We start from the raw sequence: 16,964 nt of genomic DNA, 5'->3' as shown, positions 1-16,964 counted from the left end.
TAGAGCAATGTTGAAGTCGCATTAACCGTGTGTGTTTATTGAATAAAGGTATTATCTCCACATAGTAGCCGTCATTTCCGCAAGCCACCCCCATGCCTCTTCTCTTCATTCACATCGTCTAGACTTTATGGATCCACACCCCTTTGAAATCCTTCACAGTTTTAGTCTTCACTTCTTCCTCCGAAAGGGCATTCCAGGTATCCACCACCCTCTCCGTGAAGAAATACTTCCGGACATTGGCATTGGAGGACTTGTCGAACGTCCAAACGATGAGATTGGAGATCCTTTGAGAAAGTCAAGAACGTCATCAAAATAGACCACTATGCTGGTATATAGTAGATCCTGGGGCGTTGCACAGCCCGAATGACATCACCAGATACTTGTAGTGGCCGTCCTGAGTATTAAAAGCGGTCTTCCATTCATTGCCAGGTTTGATTCGAACCAAGATGTAAGCCCCACGGAGGTCAAGCTTGGTAAAAACACAGGCTTACTGTAGGCGGTTCAACAGCTCCAAGATGAGAGGTAAGGGGTATCGATCTTTCTTTGTTATGGCGTTAAGTCCTTGGTAATTGATGCAAAGCTGGAGAGTACCATCTTTTTTCGCCCCTGCAGGAAAGGATGAAGACTGAATGAATCCCCTTTCAAGAATCTCTTGAATGTACTTGGTCATGGCCTCGGTCTTGGGATGGGATAGGGGGCACACCCTTTTCTGAGGAGGAGTGGTTCTGGGAATTAAGTTGATGGCACAGTCATAAGAACAATGATCTGGAATGATCTCTGCTTTCTCCTTGGAGAAGACTTCGGAGTATTCAACATATTGTGGAGGTACATCCAGAGAGACAGCGGCAAGGAGCATTGAGGGAGGACACCCAACCGAGGGAAGACATTCCTGATGGTAACGGGGATCCCATCTTGTTAGTTAGAGAGTCTCCCAGTCAATAATAGGGGAGTGCCGTTGTAACTTGTGGACAATAGGATGGACCGCCTTTTCAATGACATGGAATATTATTTCCTCGAGGTGCAGCATGCCGGTCCGGAAACGCACGGAGAGAGTGGTCCTGGTAACTCGACCTGGGAGAGGATCCCCGGAGATCAAAGAGATCACGAGTGGAGTGTTTTGCAGAGACGTGGACAACTTTAGATGGTCCATCAAGCTCGTCATAATAAAATTCCCTCCTGCGCCTAAATCTACAAGGGCCAGAGTGGAGAATTCTTGGTGATTCGTGAGGAGAGCTCCCAGAAACACAAGTTGGGAAACGGGATCAGTAAAACCTAGAACCACCTCCCCGGTTGGTCCTAGGACCGAGAGTTTCCCGGCCTCTCAGGACATTGGGCTAGGTAGTGGCCCCTTCCCTGTGCAGTATAGGCACAGGCCCAATGCATGGCGATGCTGCCTCTCTTCAGGTGTCAAAAGGCTTTGCACCAGCTGCATGGGCTCTTCCTGCTGTGCCGTTTCAGAAGTAGGAGTTGTGGTAGTCAGTGATCGAGAAAAAGACTGCTCCAAGGTAATGGGTCTGCGTGGTGTCTGCAATTCCTTGGCACGTTGCTGGAGCCGGTGGTCCACTCTAGGGATGTGAATCGTTTTTCAACGATTAAAATTATCGTCCGATAATGTTTATATCGTCTTAAATCGTTATAGAACACGATACAATAGAAATTCTAACGATTTATCGTTAAAAATCGTTAAATCGTGTTAGTGCGCACTAACTCGAGTTAGTGCGCACTAACTCCCCGTTAGTGCGCACTAACTCGATTTAGTGCGCACTAACTGAAAATGATACAAATAAACACTTTCCAGGTCACTGAAGGTCAGTTAGGAATGAATATGTGTTCCTATTGGCTGGCTGCCCTCTTATCTATTGATGTTACCAAGGTTACCACTGAGGTGATGGTTGGGGGGATGGGAAATGGAACTGGAATCTAATGAACACCAACAGAAAATGAAACAAAGTGTTCACACTTCCCAGGTCAGTAAAGGTCACTTAGGAATGAATATGTATGTATGTATTCCTATTGGCTGGCTGTGCTCTTATCTATTGATGTTACCAATATGGTTGGGGGGATGTGAAATGGAAACAGTTGGAAGCTTGACAAAAAAAGTAATGTAATGATCAGCACTCACGTGACTAGAACTTGTTTGTTTATTATTTTTGTTAGCAGGCACCTGAAATGCTAGTGCATGTTGAATTTGCCAATCACTGTGCATTTTAGAAAGGTGGTCCTGGCTGGAACTGTACACAGTTCAAATATATGTAATGATTGTTGGTAAGTGTATTTTTTAAGTAGCCACACTGGCACCAGTATGTTTACTTTTCCTCCTACTTAACTCACTAGCTCAGCTTTGTAAAAAGGGCTTCTCTGCTTGTGTGTTGTTTTTGTTTGGTGTGAGGAGAGCAGAAACATCAGATCTTTATTCAATCTACTACAGTCATCTCTTACAGTGCCCTATCCCTATTAATACCAGGAGTGTTGTGATCTTCCTGCACACAGTGCCCTAACCCTGATACCAGTCTGAGACAGCTCCCTCCCTGCATTACTAGTGAGAGGCTGGCTTCACAGACAGGGGGGAGCTGCCTGACCCTCACTCCTGACTTCCCCCATGTCCCAGCTAGTGAATGGTGTGTGGGTGAGGGGGGGGGGGGGGGGAGGATGGTGAAGTCTGAGACAGCTCCCTCCCTGCATTACTAGTGAGAGGCTGGCTTCACAGACAGGGGGGAGCTGCCTGACCCTCACTCCTGACTTCCCCCATGTCCCAGCTAGTGAATGGTGTGTGGGTGAGGGGGGGGGGGGGGGGGGGTGAAGTCTGAGACAGCCCCCTCCCTGCATTACTAGTGGGAGGCTGGCTTCACAGACAGGGGGGGAGCTGCCTGACCCTCACTCCTGACTTCCCCCATGTCCCAGCTAGTGAATGGTGTGTGGGTGAGGGGGGGGGGGGAGGATGGTGAAGTCTGAGACAGCTCCCTCCCTGCATTACTAGTGAGAGGCTGGCTTCGCAGACAGGGGGGAGCTGCCTGACCCTCACTCCTGACTTCCCCCATGTCCCAGCTAGTGAATGGTGTGTGGGTGAGGGGGGGGGGAGGATGGTGAAGTCTGAGACAGCTCCCTCCCTGCATTACTAGTGAGAGGCTGGCTTCACAGACAGGGGGGAGCTGCCTGACCCTCACTCCTGACTTCCCCCATGTCCCAGCTAGTGAATGGTGTGTGGGTGAGGGGGGGGGGGGGAGGATGGTGAAGTCTGAGACAGCTCCCTCCCTGCATTACTAGTGAGAGGCTGGCTTCACAGACAGGGGGGAGCTGCCTGACCCTCACTCCTGACTTCCCCCATGTCCCAGCTAGTGAATGGTGTGTGGGTAAGGGGGGGGGGGGGGGGGGGATGGTGAAGTCTGAGACAGCTCCCTCCCTGCATTACTAGTGAGAGGCTGGCTTCACAGACAGGGGGGAGCTGCCTGACCCTCACTCCTCCGGGGTATTGTGATCTTCCTGCACACAGTGCCCTATCCCTGATACCAGGGGTGTTGTGATCTTCCTGCATGCAGTGCCCTATCCCTATTAATACCAGGAGTGTTGTGATCTTCCTGCATGCAGTGCCCTATCCCTATTAATACCAGGAGTGTTGTGATCTTCCTGCATGCAGTGCCCTATCCCTGATATCGGGATGTGTGCAAGAAGATCACAACACCCCCGGTATCAGGAATAGGGCACTGTGTGCAGGAAGATCACAACACCCCCAGTATCAGGAATAGGGCACTGTGTGCAGGAAGATCACAACACCCCTGGTATTAGGGATAGGGCACTGTGTGCAGGAAGATCACAACACTCCTGGTATTAATAGGGATAGGGCACTGTGTGCAGGAAGATCACAATACCCCTGGTATCAGGGTTAGGGCACAAGTTCTAGTCACATTGACTGATCACATTACTTGTTTTGTCAAGCTACCAACTGTTTCCATTTCCCATCCCCCATATACTGTCAGTAGGAAACTTGGTAACATGAATAAATAAGAGGGCAGCCAATAGGAATACATATTCATTCCTAAACTGACCTTAACTGACCTGAAAAGTGTCAAATTGTATCATTTTCAGTTAGTGCGCACTAACTCCCAGTTAGTGCGCACTAATCGGAAAAAACTATTTTTAACGATTTTTTAACTAAAAAATCGTGCCTAAGACGATTTTCTTGCCCTGCCACACGATTTCTATCGTTAAGACGATATGGAAAACGATTCACATCCCTAGTCCACTCTCCTGGCTAGGTCAATGAGAGCGTCCAAGGAATCTTGGAGTTCCCGGACCACCAGTTCGTCCTTGATGCGCAGGGACAGACCCATCAGAAAATTGCTTCTCAGGCTGTCTTCCTGCCAATTCAATTCGGTGGCTATAGTACAAAATTCTATGGCATAGTCTACCAATGGCCGTGCCCCTTGGCAGAGGTGCAGGATGTCCGAGCCGATGGCGGCCAGATGGCCAGCCTCATTGAATGTTTAAATACGTGGACAAAGTGTTGCAGATCCCAGAGGAACGGGTCCCCTTGCTCCCATAGAGGGGATGCCCAGGCCAACACCTTACCGTCAATGAGGGAAAGGATAACGGTGGTTTTAATGACGACATCTGAGGAGAATTGCATGGACTGTAGCGTGAAGTGCATGAAGCACTGGTTGAGGATCCCTGGCAACTGCTGTTGCTGAATCTTCTTGGCCAGTCCTGGAATAGCCTGGAGGCCCAAAAGATATGCTGGGCCATGTTGCAGGGGAGGGTTGGACCCATGGACTGAGATGAGGTTGACGCCACCTGCAGAGGGAGATCCACATGCAGGTCCTAGTCATCGGCAGGTAGTACAGGTGATGCGGAGACCCAAACAGGACTTTCACCAATACAAGCCCTCGTTCCCCACAGGTTTGAGCCCTTGGGCACCGGGGCCAGCTGGACTGAGGCACAGGTCTCTGGACGATGAATCCAAGGACAATGGCAGACAAGCAGAATCCAGTAGTTGGGCCGAAGATCGGGGCTGGCAGCAAACAGACAAGTCCAGATGGAGGCCAAAGGTCAGGGCAGGCGGTGAAAAGAGCAGAATCCAGGAAACAGGCAGAAGGTCAAGAAAGGCAGCAGGCAATCCGAAGTCAGAGGAATATACCGAGGTCAAGCCAGAGAATCAGTCCAAGGAATGGGAGCACGGAGCAGGTTCAGGAACGTGAAGAAACTCGCTACTCAATGAGTTCAACCTGTTGCTGAGGCGAGGATTTGGCAGCAAGGGCTGCCTTTAAATAGTCCTCAGGGCTGTCATCATCTGGGGCTGCAGGCAGCTTTCCCGCCACGGCCCCTTTAAATTTAAGAGGAAGCCGCGCGCGCCTAAGGATGGCAGGGCAGGCTGCACATTGACGTTTGCTCCCCACCGTGCTGGGAGGAAGTGACAGCAGCAGCTGTACAACGCTGTGTCGACTGGGACAGGCACAGGGGGTGAGTGTGGCTGGCCGTCCATCACAACTTTCCACTTGTCCACATTAAATGTCATCTACCATTTAAGCATCTAACCCCTAGTTTCGCAAAGTACTCACAATTAGCTAGTGATCTGCTGTGTTGTTTTTCTGTATTATCACCAAAATCCATCTCTTCCTTTCTGAACATGCTACCAGAATCCTTATTCACACTCACCTCTTAAGACTACTGCAACCTGCTCCTCATAGGTCTTCCACTGAACCATCTCCACTATAATTTATCCAAAATTCATCTGTGTGACTACATTGGCTCCCTATCCAGTACAAGCTCCTCTTCCTCACCTACAAAAGCCTTTACTATGCAGCTCCTCACTACTACTTCTCTTCTCTTTCCCTACATCCCTCCTCGTGAACTTTGGTGATTGGGCAAGTAATTCTATGCCCTTCTCCACAACAACACAGAAATCTGTGCTTTCCATCTTGCTGCACCATAAGTATGTTTAGATTAGTTTTCTTGAGTGTGTGTGTCATGCTTCCTCTCTGGCTTTATTCAAATCCAATCTATAACCTTACATTTTGAGGCTGCTTTTAAATCTTAACTCCTGATTAGCATGCTCACAGGCTTACTGATTTTAACCATTTTCTTAATAAATGAAATCCCCAAACTTTCTTTTGCTGTGTATGGTTGCCTTGGTTAAATTGTACACTCTACTAAAAAGCTACTGTCTCTTATGTGATTTTGTACACAGGGGGATGCGAACAGAGATGGAATATCCGATTTGCTACCTCCTGGTCCAGAGACCACTCATGGGGTTTGAAGGCTCAACTCAGCCTGTCTGATACCACGTTCTCCATCTGAGTCATGGTGCTCAAGTACATGGCACTGAGCACCATGCCACGGGACAGGGCCCATGACTATATCTGGACTGCTTCCTGATACAGGAGGTATGATCCCATGCCTCCTTGCTTGTTGACATATCACATGGCTACCTGGTTGTTGGTCTGGATCAGGACAACTTTGTTGGGCGACCAATCTCTGAAAGTACATAGCACGTACCTGATTGCCCGAAGCTCCAGGAAGTTGATTTGAGAAGAACGCTCCTGAGTGGACCAGAGCCCGAACTGCAACACTCGGTACTGGAAGTGCTGTGTTCCCACCACAAATCGGAAATACTTCCTGTGACCTGGGAAGATCTCGATATGAGTGAATGTGTCCTTTTGGTCGAAGAAGCATAGCTACTCCCGTTTTTGCAAAAGGGGGATCAAGATGCCGGGGGAAACCATCTTGAACTTTTCTCTTTTTAAAAACTTATTCAAAGCCCTTAGATCTAGGATGGGACAGAGTCCTCCTGTTCTCTTTGGAATCAGGAAGTACCTGCAGCAGTAGAACTCCCACCCGCTTTGCCCTGGTGGAACAGGCTCGACCGCTCTGGCTGATAAAAAGGAGGAAAGTTCCATTTGTAGTACTGTCTGATGTGCTACAGGCCCCAAATGTGGGCACAGAGGACAATTTGACAGACACCCAATAGATTCAATTGGTACGTCTGGTGGATGATGGACAGAATCCACGGGTCTGAGGTTACACTGGGCCATTGGTTCGTAAAGAACCGCAGCTTTCTCCTGACCGGAGGGTCTATCATCCTGGGTACAGAAACTGGCTTACGCTCTCTACAGCCCAGCAAAACCCTGTCTCCGGAGTTGACTGAGGAGCTAGCTGGGGTTTGAGGGCTCTCTATTGCCTGGGACGGCCGCTGGAGTCCTGATGGTTTTGATGGGAGCAAGGAGGCAGAGGATAGTACTTCCTCTGGTGAAAGAAAGGTTAACTTGGCCCCAGTCTCAAAGGCTTCCTGATGAGGAGGATGGGTCCAAAGTACTGGCGGAAAGTTGTTGGAAGTTCTCATGCTGGTCCTGAATTTGGGCCACAGCATCCCTTCACCTAGCTCCAAAGAGATTCTCTCCAGTATACGGCACGTCAGCAAGTTGGAGATCCGAGGTCCGCAGCCATGTCATTCTGTGGGCGCCAATTACCACCGCAGAGACTCTCAATGTCATTTCGAAAACCCTGTAGGTCACATAAACCTTGTGTGTTTGCACTTCAGACCCTTGTACACCAGCGACATGAGGATGTTTTGCAACTGCTGAGGCATCACCATCACCAAAATTGTTAACCTATCCCTAACTGAAGGCAATTACCCCAAATGCCTCAAATCTGCAATCATCAAACCAATCCTAAAAAAGAACAGCCTTGATCCTGAAATCCTTACCAACTACCGCCCAATATCAAACCTTTCTTTCATTGCCAAAAACATAGAAAAAGTCGTACATACTCAACTTGACGATTATCTTGAATCAAACAAGATCCTACCCCCATCCCAATATGGATTTAGGACAAATCTTAACACAGAATCTCTCCTTATCTCTCTCAATGACACTATTTTAAGAGGCTTTGACAAAGGAGAAAAATTCCTCCTCATTCTCCTAGACCTCTCAGCCGCCTTCGACACAGTGAACCACACGATACTGTTGCAGCGACTGTCACAAATTGGATTAACAGGCACAACATTACAATGGTTCTCTTCCTATCTTTCTGATCGTACCTACCAGGTAATAATCAACAACAACCCTTCAAAAATGATTAACCTCAACACTGGTGTCCCCCAAGGATCAGCATTATCCGCCACCCTTTTCAACATATACCTTCTCCCCATCTGCCGACTCCTCCAAAAAAACAAAATAACACACTACCTATATGCTGATGACATACAGCTTCTGATCCCCATAAAAAATCAATTGAAGACACCTACAGAAAAACCTCTGATCTACTAATTTCAATCAAACATCTTCTAAATTCCATGAAACTAATAATCAATTTTGACAAAACCGAAATTATTCTGATGGACAAAAATCAGAATCCAGTTCCTCCACCCCTGATAATTCCAGACAAACAGATGACATCTATTATTCCTACATCCCACACCAGGAACCTTGGTATTATCATTGACAAACATCTGTCGTTTAAGAACCACATATCCAATAAAACCAAAGAAGGATACCACAGACTCCTAACCCTAAGGCATTTGAAACCATTTCTCAACACCGATGATTTCAGAACCGTCCTTCAACCACTTATTTTCTCCACCTTCGACTATTGTAACTCCCTACTAATAGGTATACCCTACTCATCCCTCAAACCTCTACAAATACTTCAAAACTCCGCTGCTAGAGTCCTAACTGGATCAAAAAGAAATGATCATATTACGCCCATCTTGTCCTCTCTTCACTGGCTCCCTATTACTGCACGAATCGCATACAAATCCATGACTATTATCCACAAAATTCTTAACAATGAGTACCAAGGACTAAACACCCTTAACATAACTCTTCAAAACTCCCCAAGAAACCTACGCTCCAATAACTCAAACTACTTATCCATCCCCACTATCAAAGATGCTCATCTAACAACAAGAGAGAGAGCCTTCTCCATCGCCTCCCCCAATCTTTGGAACAATCTACCTGAAGACCTGAGAACTCAGCACAACTTAAAAACCTTCAAAAAAGACCTAAAAACTTTACTGTTTTGTAAATTCTTCACTGACCCCCAATCATCTGCTCATACCAACTCTCAAATGAGCTCACAACTATAATCTTCAACCTTACATACATCACTCATCATCCAACTCTATATTTCTTCAGAGACTTGTTATATTATATTATATATTATGTTATGCTTTTACTGTAATTGTTAATATGTTATGATGCCTCAAAACTTCCATGATAAAAATTGTCCACTTTGTAAACTGTTATGATGGCTTTCCGAATAACGTTATATAAAACTCTTCAAATAAATAAATACATAAATATTGAGGCCTTACATACATTCAGATAGATCTCGTCCCAAGTTTCAGAAGGCATATCTCTAGCTAGATCCGTCTCCCATGCCTTGAGATATGGCTGTGGTACCGTAAGTCTGGTATTCAAGAGTTTATAAACCTTGGAGATCAGACCCCTTGGTTGAGTTGAGGGGGAAAAAAAGCCCTCAAAAAGGGTCTTCCCTAGTGATAATGCAGTTGGGATATTTTTACTCTGACAGAAATGAACCAGCTGATGGTATGCCAGAAACTCTAAAGTAGATATGTAATAATTCTGACATACAGACGCAAAAGACAACATTTTTTCCCCTCCCCACAGATGTCCTAACGTAGTCACCAACTGGTCCTTCCAAACCTGAAAGGCTGCTATCGGGAGACCTGGTAAAAAGTCATGATTATGAAACAAACCAGAGGAATGAAAATATTCTTTCCTACCCACCAATTTCTCCTTCCATTTATCCCATATGCGCATAGTGTGCCTAGTTGTGGGTAACATAAAGGGGCAAGGCCACCAGGTACACCGTGGCTGCCATGCCAGTTAGGCACAAGTCCTCAATATGGGCCCAATGTTTGACTTCTTGTGTAGAGTGCCATCCTACCAAAGGACGAAGCTGAGCAGCAGCATAGTACCAATTATAATTTGGAACGCCAAGGTCCCCCTCTAGTTTAGTTTGATTGAGCACTTGACGACTAACTCTGGGCGGCCTGCATTTCCAGATGAAGCTAAAGGTCATTGGGTACTGGTATAGGAAGTGAAACAAATACAATAATTTTGGTAAGATAGTCATCTTAATAGTGGCAATACGCCCAAGCCAAGAAATAGGCAATTTACCCCATTGGTCCAAATCATTCGATATTTTTTGTGCTAAAGGAGTATAATTAAGAGCAAAGAGCTCTTTTGGGTGTTCAGAAAGATAAATACCCAAATATTTAATTTTCTGGGTTGCCCATCTAAAGGGATGAGTCTGCTGAAGCATTTGAGCTGTAGTCGGAGAGCAAGTAACATTAAGAATTTCGGATTTTTCCCAATTGACCTTAAATCCGGAAGCTCCACTAAATTTATGCAACTCCCGCTCTATCCCCAACAGTGAAGAATGAGGTTGTGTGACTGTAAACGTAATATCATCAGCAAATAAACATAGCTTGTAGAGCACCCCATGCACTTGAAAGCCCTTAATCTCAGTACAGCGACGAATATTGATAGCCAGAGGCTCCAAGAATATGGCAAATAGTACAGGGGATAACGGGTAGCCCTGACGAGTTCCTCGACAGACTTCAAAGCACTCCGAATATCCCCCGTTGACCTTCAAGCAAGCTCTAGGGCGCTCATATAACTTAGTGAGCCACTCACAAAAAAACGGACCAAAACCCATTTTTCCCAACACCCCAACAGAAAAGGCCAGTGCACCATGTCAAAGGTCTTTTCGGCATCTATAGAAAGAAAAAGCGCATCCTTCGGGCGCCTATGCGCCAACCACATTAGATCAATAAGCTTCCTGATATTATTCCCAGCTAATCTCCCAGGAATAAAGCCAGCTTGATCTGGATGTATAAGCCCCGTAAGATGTTGATTAACCCGTTCCGCCAGGATTTTGGCCAGAATCTTTAGATCAATATTGATCAAGGAAATAGGCCGATAGGAGCCACAAGAGGTTGGGTCGCAACCCGGTTTAGGTAGAATTGTAATCCCAGCCCTGTTGGCGTCTGGACCTAGCGAGCCCCCCATACGAAGATGATTAAACATTTTTTGTAAAGAGGTCACCAAGAAAGGGCCAAACAATTTATAAAACTTAGCCGTAAATCCGTCTGGACCTGGCGCCTTCCCTGGGCTTAAAGATTTGATAACAGCTAAAATTTCTGGGGTTGTAATCTCAGCATCCAGAAGAGCACGGGACTCAGCCGTTAAGCTGGGCATCGGGGTCTCCTTGATATATTCCTCAAACGCCTCTTGTGAAATCGCCGGGTTAGCACTATACAATAACTTATAAAGATCTAGAAAGCGATTACGAATATCAGTATTATTAGTAAGCATGACATCATGGTCATCTTTAATTTTAGCTATCAAATTTTGATACTGAACCTTATTCAATTGGTTAGCCAAATGTTTCCCTGCCTTATTGCTACCCTCAAAATAGTTTTGTTTTGTTAAAAGGAGATGGTGATTCATTGAGGCTGACTCCAAACGCAGGAGTTCTTCCCGAGTTTTAGTCAATTGAGTATATAACTTCCCAGAACCTGTTGCTTGATGCTGAGTAGTAAGGGATTTTAGTTGGGCTCTCAAGGCATTTGTGGCTTGGAGTCTACATTTTTTAACATAAGTGCCTCTCGCTATCAAGAATCCCCTCAAGTATGCTTTAAAAGCTTCCCACACCACTGGTGGAGATGTCTCTCCCGTATCAGTGCGAAAAAACTCCAAAATGTGACTAATTAGAATCTTATTATAATCTTCATCATTAAGGAGAGACTCATTTAAACGCCAAAATCTAGTCCCTTTATCGAGGCTTTGAAATTGAACATTGACTACCACAGCCGCGTGATCTGTCCAGGCAATTGGTAAAATATCTGCTTTAGTGATGTGATTAAACAGCCCTCTATCAGAAAGAAAATAATCTATTCTAGAGTGTGATAAATGGGCTGCAGAGTAATAGGTGTAGGATCTAGAATGAGGAAAATGATTTCTCCATACATCTAACAGCTGCCAATGATCCATAAATTCTTGTAATTTTAATCTAGGGATCCTTGGAGAAGAGACATACCCTTTAGAAGTGTCAATGTTCGGATTACAAACTAGATTAAAGTCTCCTCCTATGAGCAGCTCACCTTTGCTATGAGTTAGGAGAAGTTGATGCAACTTAGTAATAAATGCACCTTGATCTACATTGGGGGCGTAGACATTTACTAATGTGTAGGCTATCCCGTCTACCAGTATGACCAGAAGTATATACCGGCCGAGGGGGGCCTTAATACACACCTGGCAGTCATATACAAAATTCTGTGCAAAGAGGATCCCCACACCAGAATAGCATGCTTTGTTGGAACTATGAGCATAATACTGAAATGGATAAGCTTGATTTTTCATTAATGCTTCGTAGTGGGCCTTCAAGTGTGTTTCTTGAAGGAACACAATGTCTATACCCAAATGACCCAGTTCGGTAAAAAGCAACCTCCTTTTAAAAGGAGTATTAAGCCCCTTTACATTTAGGGAACCCATCCGTATTGTGGCCAATTGGGATTCCAACTCTCCATTCCTCTATCCCCATACATCCCACTCAAAATGGTGAACCCGGTTTCCATTATATCATAATAAACAAAATCAGTAGAGAAGTGCATAAAAATCAAAAATCCAACATATCGGATGCCAATCACTCACACCATACCTGTACTGAACAGGAACTTCTCAAACTCAGATGGATAGAATCCCAGTGTTACCTTCCCGTTTCCCCTCCCATTCCCCAGTATTGGTCTGCATTCACCTCCCCGCAGATCCATAGCTCCCAATTATAGCAAGGAAGATAATATCTAACATCTCGTCCCCCTTTAACCTGTGACAAACAATAGAACAGGGATTATACATATATAACAGCAACGTAGGAATATCGTAGGGCAATGGCCCCTATGAATTTAGCGACGCCTGTCAATAGTTCTCCAGACTGAACAGCCATCAGTCCCGAAGTGCATGAGAAAAGACCTCAATGAGGTTAGCGAAAAACAAAAGTATTTCTCATGGGACTTCTGCTACCCCGCGTAGCTGCATCAGAGTGTCTCTTCAGTCTGCTATTCCGCGCCGTAGCTCGGGTGTTGGCCTTTAGGATGAATGGTCTTAGTACTAGGTCCTGGCGGGGATGACGGTTTAAATCCTTTATCCTTCAGGAGGGGTGGTATAGCTTCCTCCAAAGTGCGCACTTGAGAAGACACCCCTTCCCACGTGAATGCAAGTCCAAAGGGATGTAGCCATCGATACTTAATATTTTCCTTACGCAGGAATTGAGTCACCTCCCGAAGGTCCGATCTGTTCTGCAGGATGGCCTGGGAAAGATCCGCATACACTGATATTTCTTGATTTTCCCAAGCCCACTGAACTTGTTTCCTTGCTATATTTGCAATTTTATCCTTCTGTGAATATTTGTGGAAGCATACAATTATATCACGGGATTTATTGGCACCCACGAGTCTCAGTGTGTGATGCGCACGATCCAGTTTAATTTCCATATTCATAGTCTGTTCATCGACGCCATCTTTGCTCAATAAGAACTTGCAGAAACGTAGGTAGGCGCTAGTTTCTGCCGGCACCGGGAAAGTGCACAGAAAAGCAGTAAAAACTGCTTTTCTGTGCACCTTCTGACTTAATATCCTGGCGATATTAAGTCGGAGGTCCCGAAAGTTTAAAAAAGTAAAAAATTAAAAAAATTTAAAATGGGCCCGCGGCTGTCGGGTCGAAAACCAGATGCTCAATTTTGCTGGCGTCCGGTTTCTGAGCCCGTGGCTGTCAGCGGGCTCGAGAACAGATGCCGGCAAAATTGAGCGTCGGCTGTCAAACCCGCTGACAGCCGCCGCTTGGGACAAAAAAAGAGGCGCTAGGGACGCGCTAGTGTCCCTAGTGCCTCTTTTTACTGCCGGGCCTAATTTAAATAAATTAAAATACTGTATCGCCCGCTCTCCCGCGTTTTTACTGTATCGGCCCGTAAGGTAGAGAGGGTGGAGCAAGGGCAAGAACAGGCACGAACGCAACAGTTAGGTTCCATATTAGGTGCTACTACCCAAGAAAGAGATCTAGGCGTCATAGTGGATAACACATTGAAATTGTCAGTTCAGTGTGCTGCGGCAGTCAAAAAAGCAAACAGAATGTTGGGAATTATTGGAAAGGGAATGGTGAATAAAACGGAAAATGTCATAATGCCCCTGTATCGCTCCATGGTGAGACCGCACCTTGAATACTGTGTACAATTCTGGTCGCCGCATCTCAAAAAAGATATAATTGCGATGGAGAAGGTACAGAGAAGGGCTATCGAAATGATAAGGGGTATGGAACAGGTCCCTTATGAGGAAAGACTAAAGTGGTTAGGACTTTTCAGCTTGGAGAAGAGACGGCTGAGGGGGGATATGATAGAGGTGTTTAAAATCATGAGAGGTCTAGAACGGGTAGATGTGAATCAGTTATTTACGCTTTCGGATAATAGAAAGACTAGGGGCACTCCATGAAGTTAGCATGTGGCACATTTAAAACTAATCGGAGAAAGTTCTTTTTCACTCATTGCACAATTAAACTCTGGAATTTGTTGCCAGAGGATGTGGTTAGTGCAGTTAGTATAGCTGTGTTTAAAAACGGATTGGATAAGTTCTTGGAGGAGAAGTCCACTACCCGCTATTAATTAAGTTGACTTAGAAATTAGCCACTGCTATTACTAGCAACGGTAACATGGAATAGACTTAGTTTTGGGGTACTTGCCAGGTTCTTATGGCCTGGATTGGCCAATGTTGGAAACAGGATGCTGGGCTTGATGGACCCTTGGCTGACCCAGTATGGCATGTTCTTATCTTATCTAAATACCTACAGTAACTGAATGTAATCTGAAGTGCCTGAAAAGCAGAATGTAAATCAAATAAATAAAATCAGCCTTATGTTGCTTTCTATTCACACATTTATTTATTTTGCAAAATTTCTTATCTGCCCATTCACAGTTCTGGGTGGAGTACAATAATATATTCCTAAAAGCATAATTACATACCTTTATGTTTTGTAGTATTAACAGGCTTTGCATGTATTTTATAGGGTCAACACACATTTTATATTTGAGACTTACAGTCTCCTTAGACCACCTTCAGTATTTGGTTGTTTTTTTTATTTTTCTACATCACTGTTCTCTTTTCCTTGATTTGACTATGCAATCAATGTACAGCATTATCAGACTCTTCTTTTGTCCAGTACAATGGGCAAGAAATCCAATCTTTGAGAGAATCAAATACAGATATTTTATGCCATCCTTTATTTTATTAATTAACAAGTGCATTTGTAAATTTTACTTGAACTATTCTAGTTTGTAAATTACATTGGAGTTACTATTTTTTAAAATAAATGCTGTGCTAGAGCTTAATTTGAATTAAAGTGTTAGTATTTTGCAATTGTATTCCTTGTCTGTTTTTTTCCCCAGCTTCTACATAATTAAGCCAGCATGTCACATTCCAAAGAGCTAAATCACTAGACAACACTACAGTTTAAGAGCCATCAAAAAATATACAGACTACAGGGGACAAATGAGAAGGTAGACTACCACCTGCTCTTGTAATATAATACTGTTTTCCTCTTATTTCTTTTCTTAATCATTTGGCAGTATAAATTTGATTCAGTTAATGAGCTTGCCTCCGTTTCATTCATAGTGTCATTTATGAGCACTATACCTACCTAAACAACCGAAGTATTAAGTTTCAGGCCATTTTGACTTGTGTCAAAGTGAATAATTTAGGATGAGTCAATTGTTTACTAGTGGGGTGCAGATAGAAGCTTCATACTTTATTTTGTCTTTTAATTAGGCTGCCTGATAGCATTTCCATTTAACACAGCTCTTCAATTTATAGCATTACTTTCTTCTCCCTGAGGAAAACATTACCCTGGCGTGCTTTGTCAATATGCATAATGCAAGCAAAAAAGCAGGAAGAAATAAACTGACACTGTAATATGTAGTTATATAAACATTTTGCCATATAGCCATTAAAAGGAGAAATGACTATGTTGTGTTGACTGAGGAGAGTGTGGACCCCTTGCCTGAGGAGGAGTTGGCGCTACCTGCAGGGTCGGCTGGAGCTTCATCAATACCAACCCCGTTACCCTCGGGTTGAGCCTTTGGGTGTGTGGGGCCGGAGGGTCTTACGTGGGAAGACGGTAGAATCACAGCTGGAAGAATCGCCGATAGTCAGTCCAAGGTCGGAATACAGAGAATCGCCGATAACCAGCCCAGGGTCAGAAGCCAGAGAGTCGCCGAGAGCAGGTCAGAGGTCAAGAGCCAGAAGATCCGTCGGTGAGAGCCAAGAGAAGGGGGCAGGAGCAGGAACAGGACTTCGGAAGCATCAAAGAAGCACAGAAAACTCCACCAGGGTGAAGCAGACTCGTTGCCAAGTCGAGGAACAGGAAGAGGAGACTTCTATAAATAGTTCCAGGCTCCTGACTTCATACAGGAGGCTGAGCTGCATCAATCGGCGCTGGCCCTTTAAAAATGTTCACGGGGCGCAGCCGCGCGCCTAGTAGGAGCTCTGCCTGAAGTGAGTTGCTGGGAGCGCAAGCCTGTGACCTGGTGCCACAAAGAGGGTATCGGGAGCTGTGCCTCCCGCCGGAGTGCGGCACTGATTCGGTGGCAGGAGCCAAGAGAGAAGAGAAGGCCAGAGGCTTGCGGCGGGGGTGTCTCCCTCCCGCCACGTGAATCCTGATGGTGGTCCTGGTGCCCGAAGAGGTGATAGGAACCGGCCGCAGCCACCCGTAGCCAGGGCGTCTAACAGTACCCCCCTTTCTAGGGTGCCTCCCTGGGGGTTTGGGTTTGGAAGGATGGTTCGCATGGAACCGAGCAAGGAGGTCCCTGTTCAAGATATTAGTGAGAGGCTCCCAACTATTTTCTTCAGGGCCGAACCCCTCCCAAGCTAGCAGGTATCCCCACTTCCTTCGGGTGGTTTTTTG

The sequence above is a fragment of the Rhinatrema bivittatum genome, chromosome 3, assembly GCF_901001135.1.
Source record: "Rhinatrema bivittatum chromosome 3, aRhiBiv1.1, whole genome shotgun sequence".
Lineage (NCBI taxonomy): Eukaryota > Metazoa > Chordata > Amphibia > Gymnophiona > Rhinatrematidae > Rhinatrema > Rhinatrema bivittatum.
Note: the sequence above shows the minus strand (reverse complement) of the source record.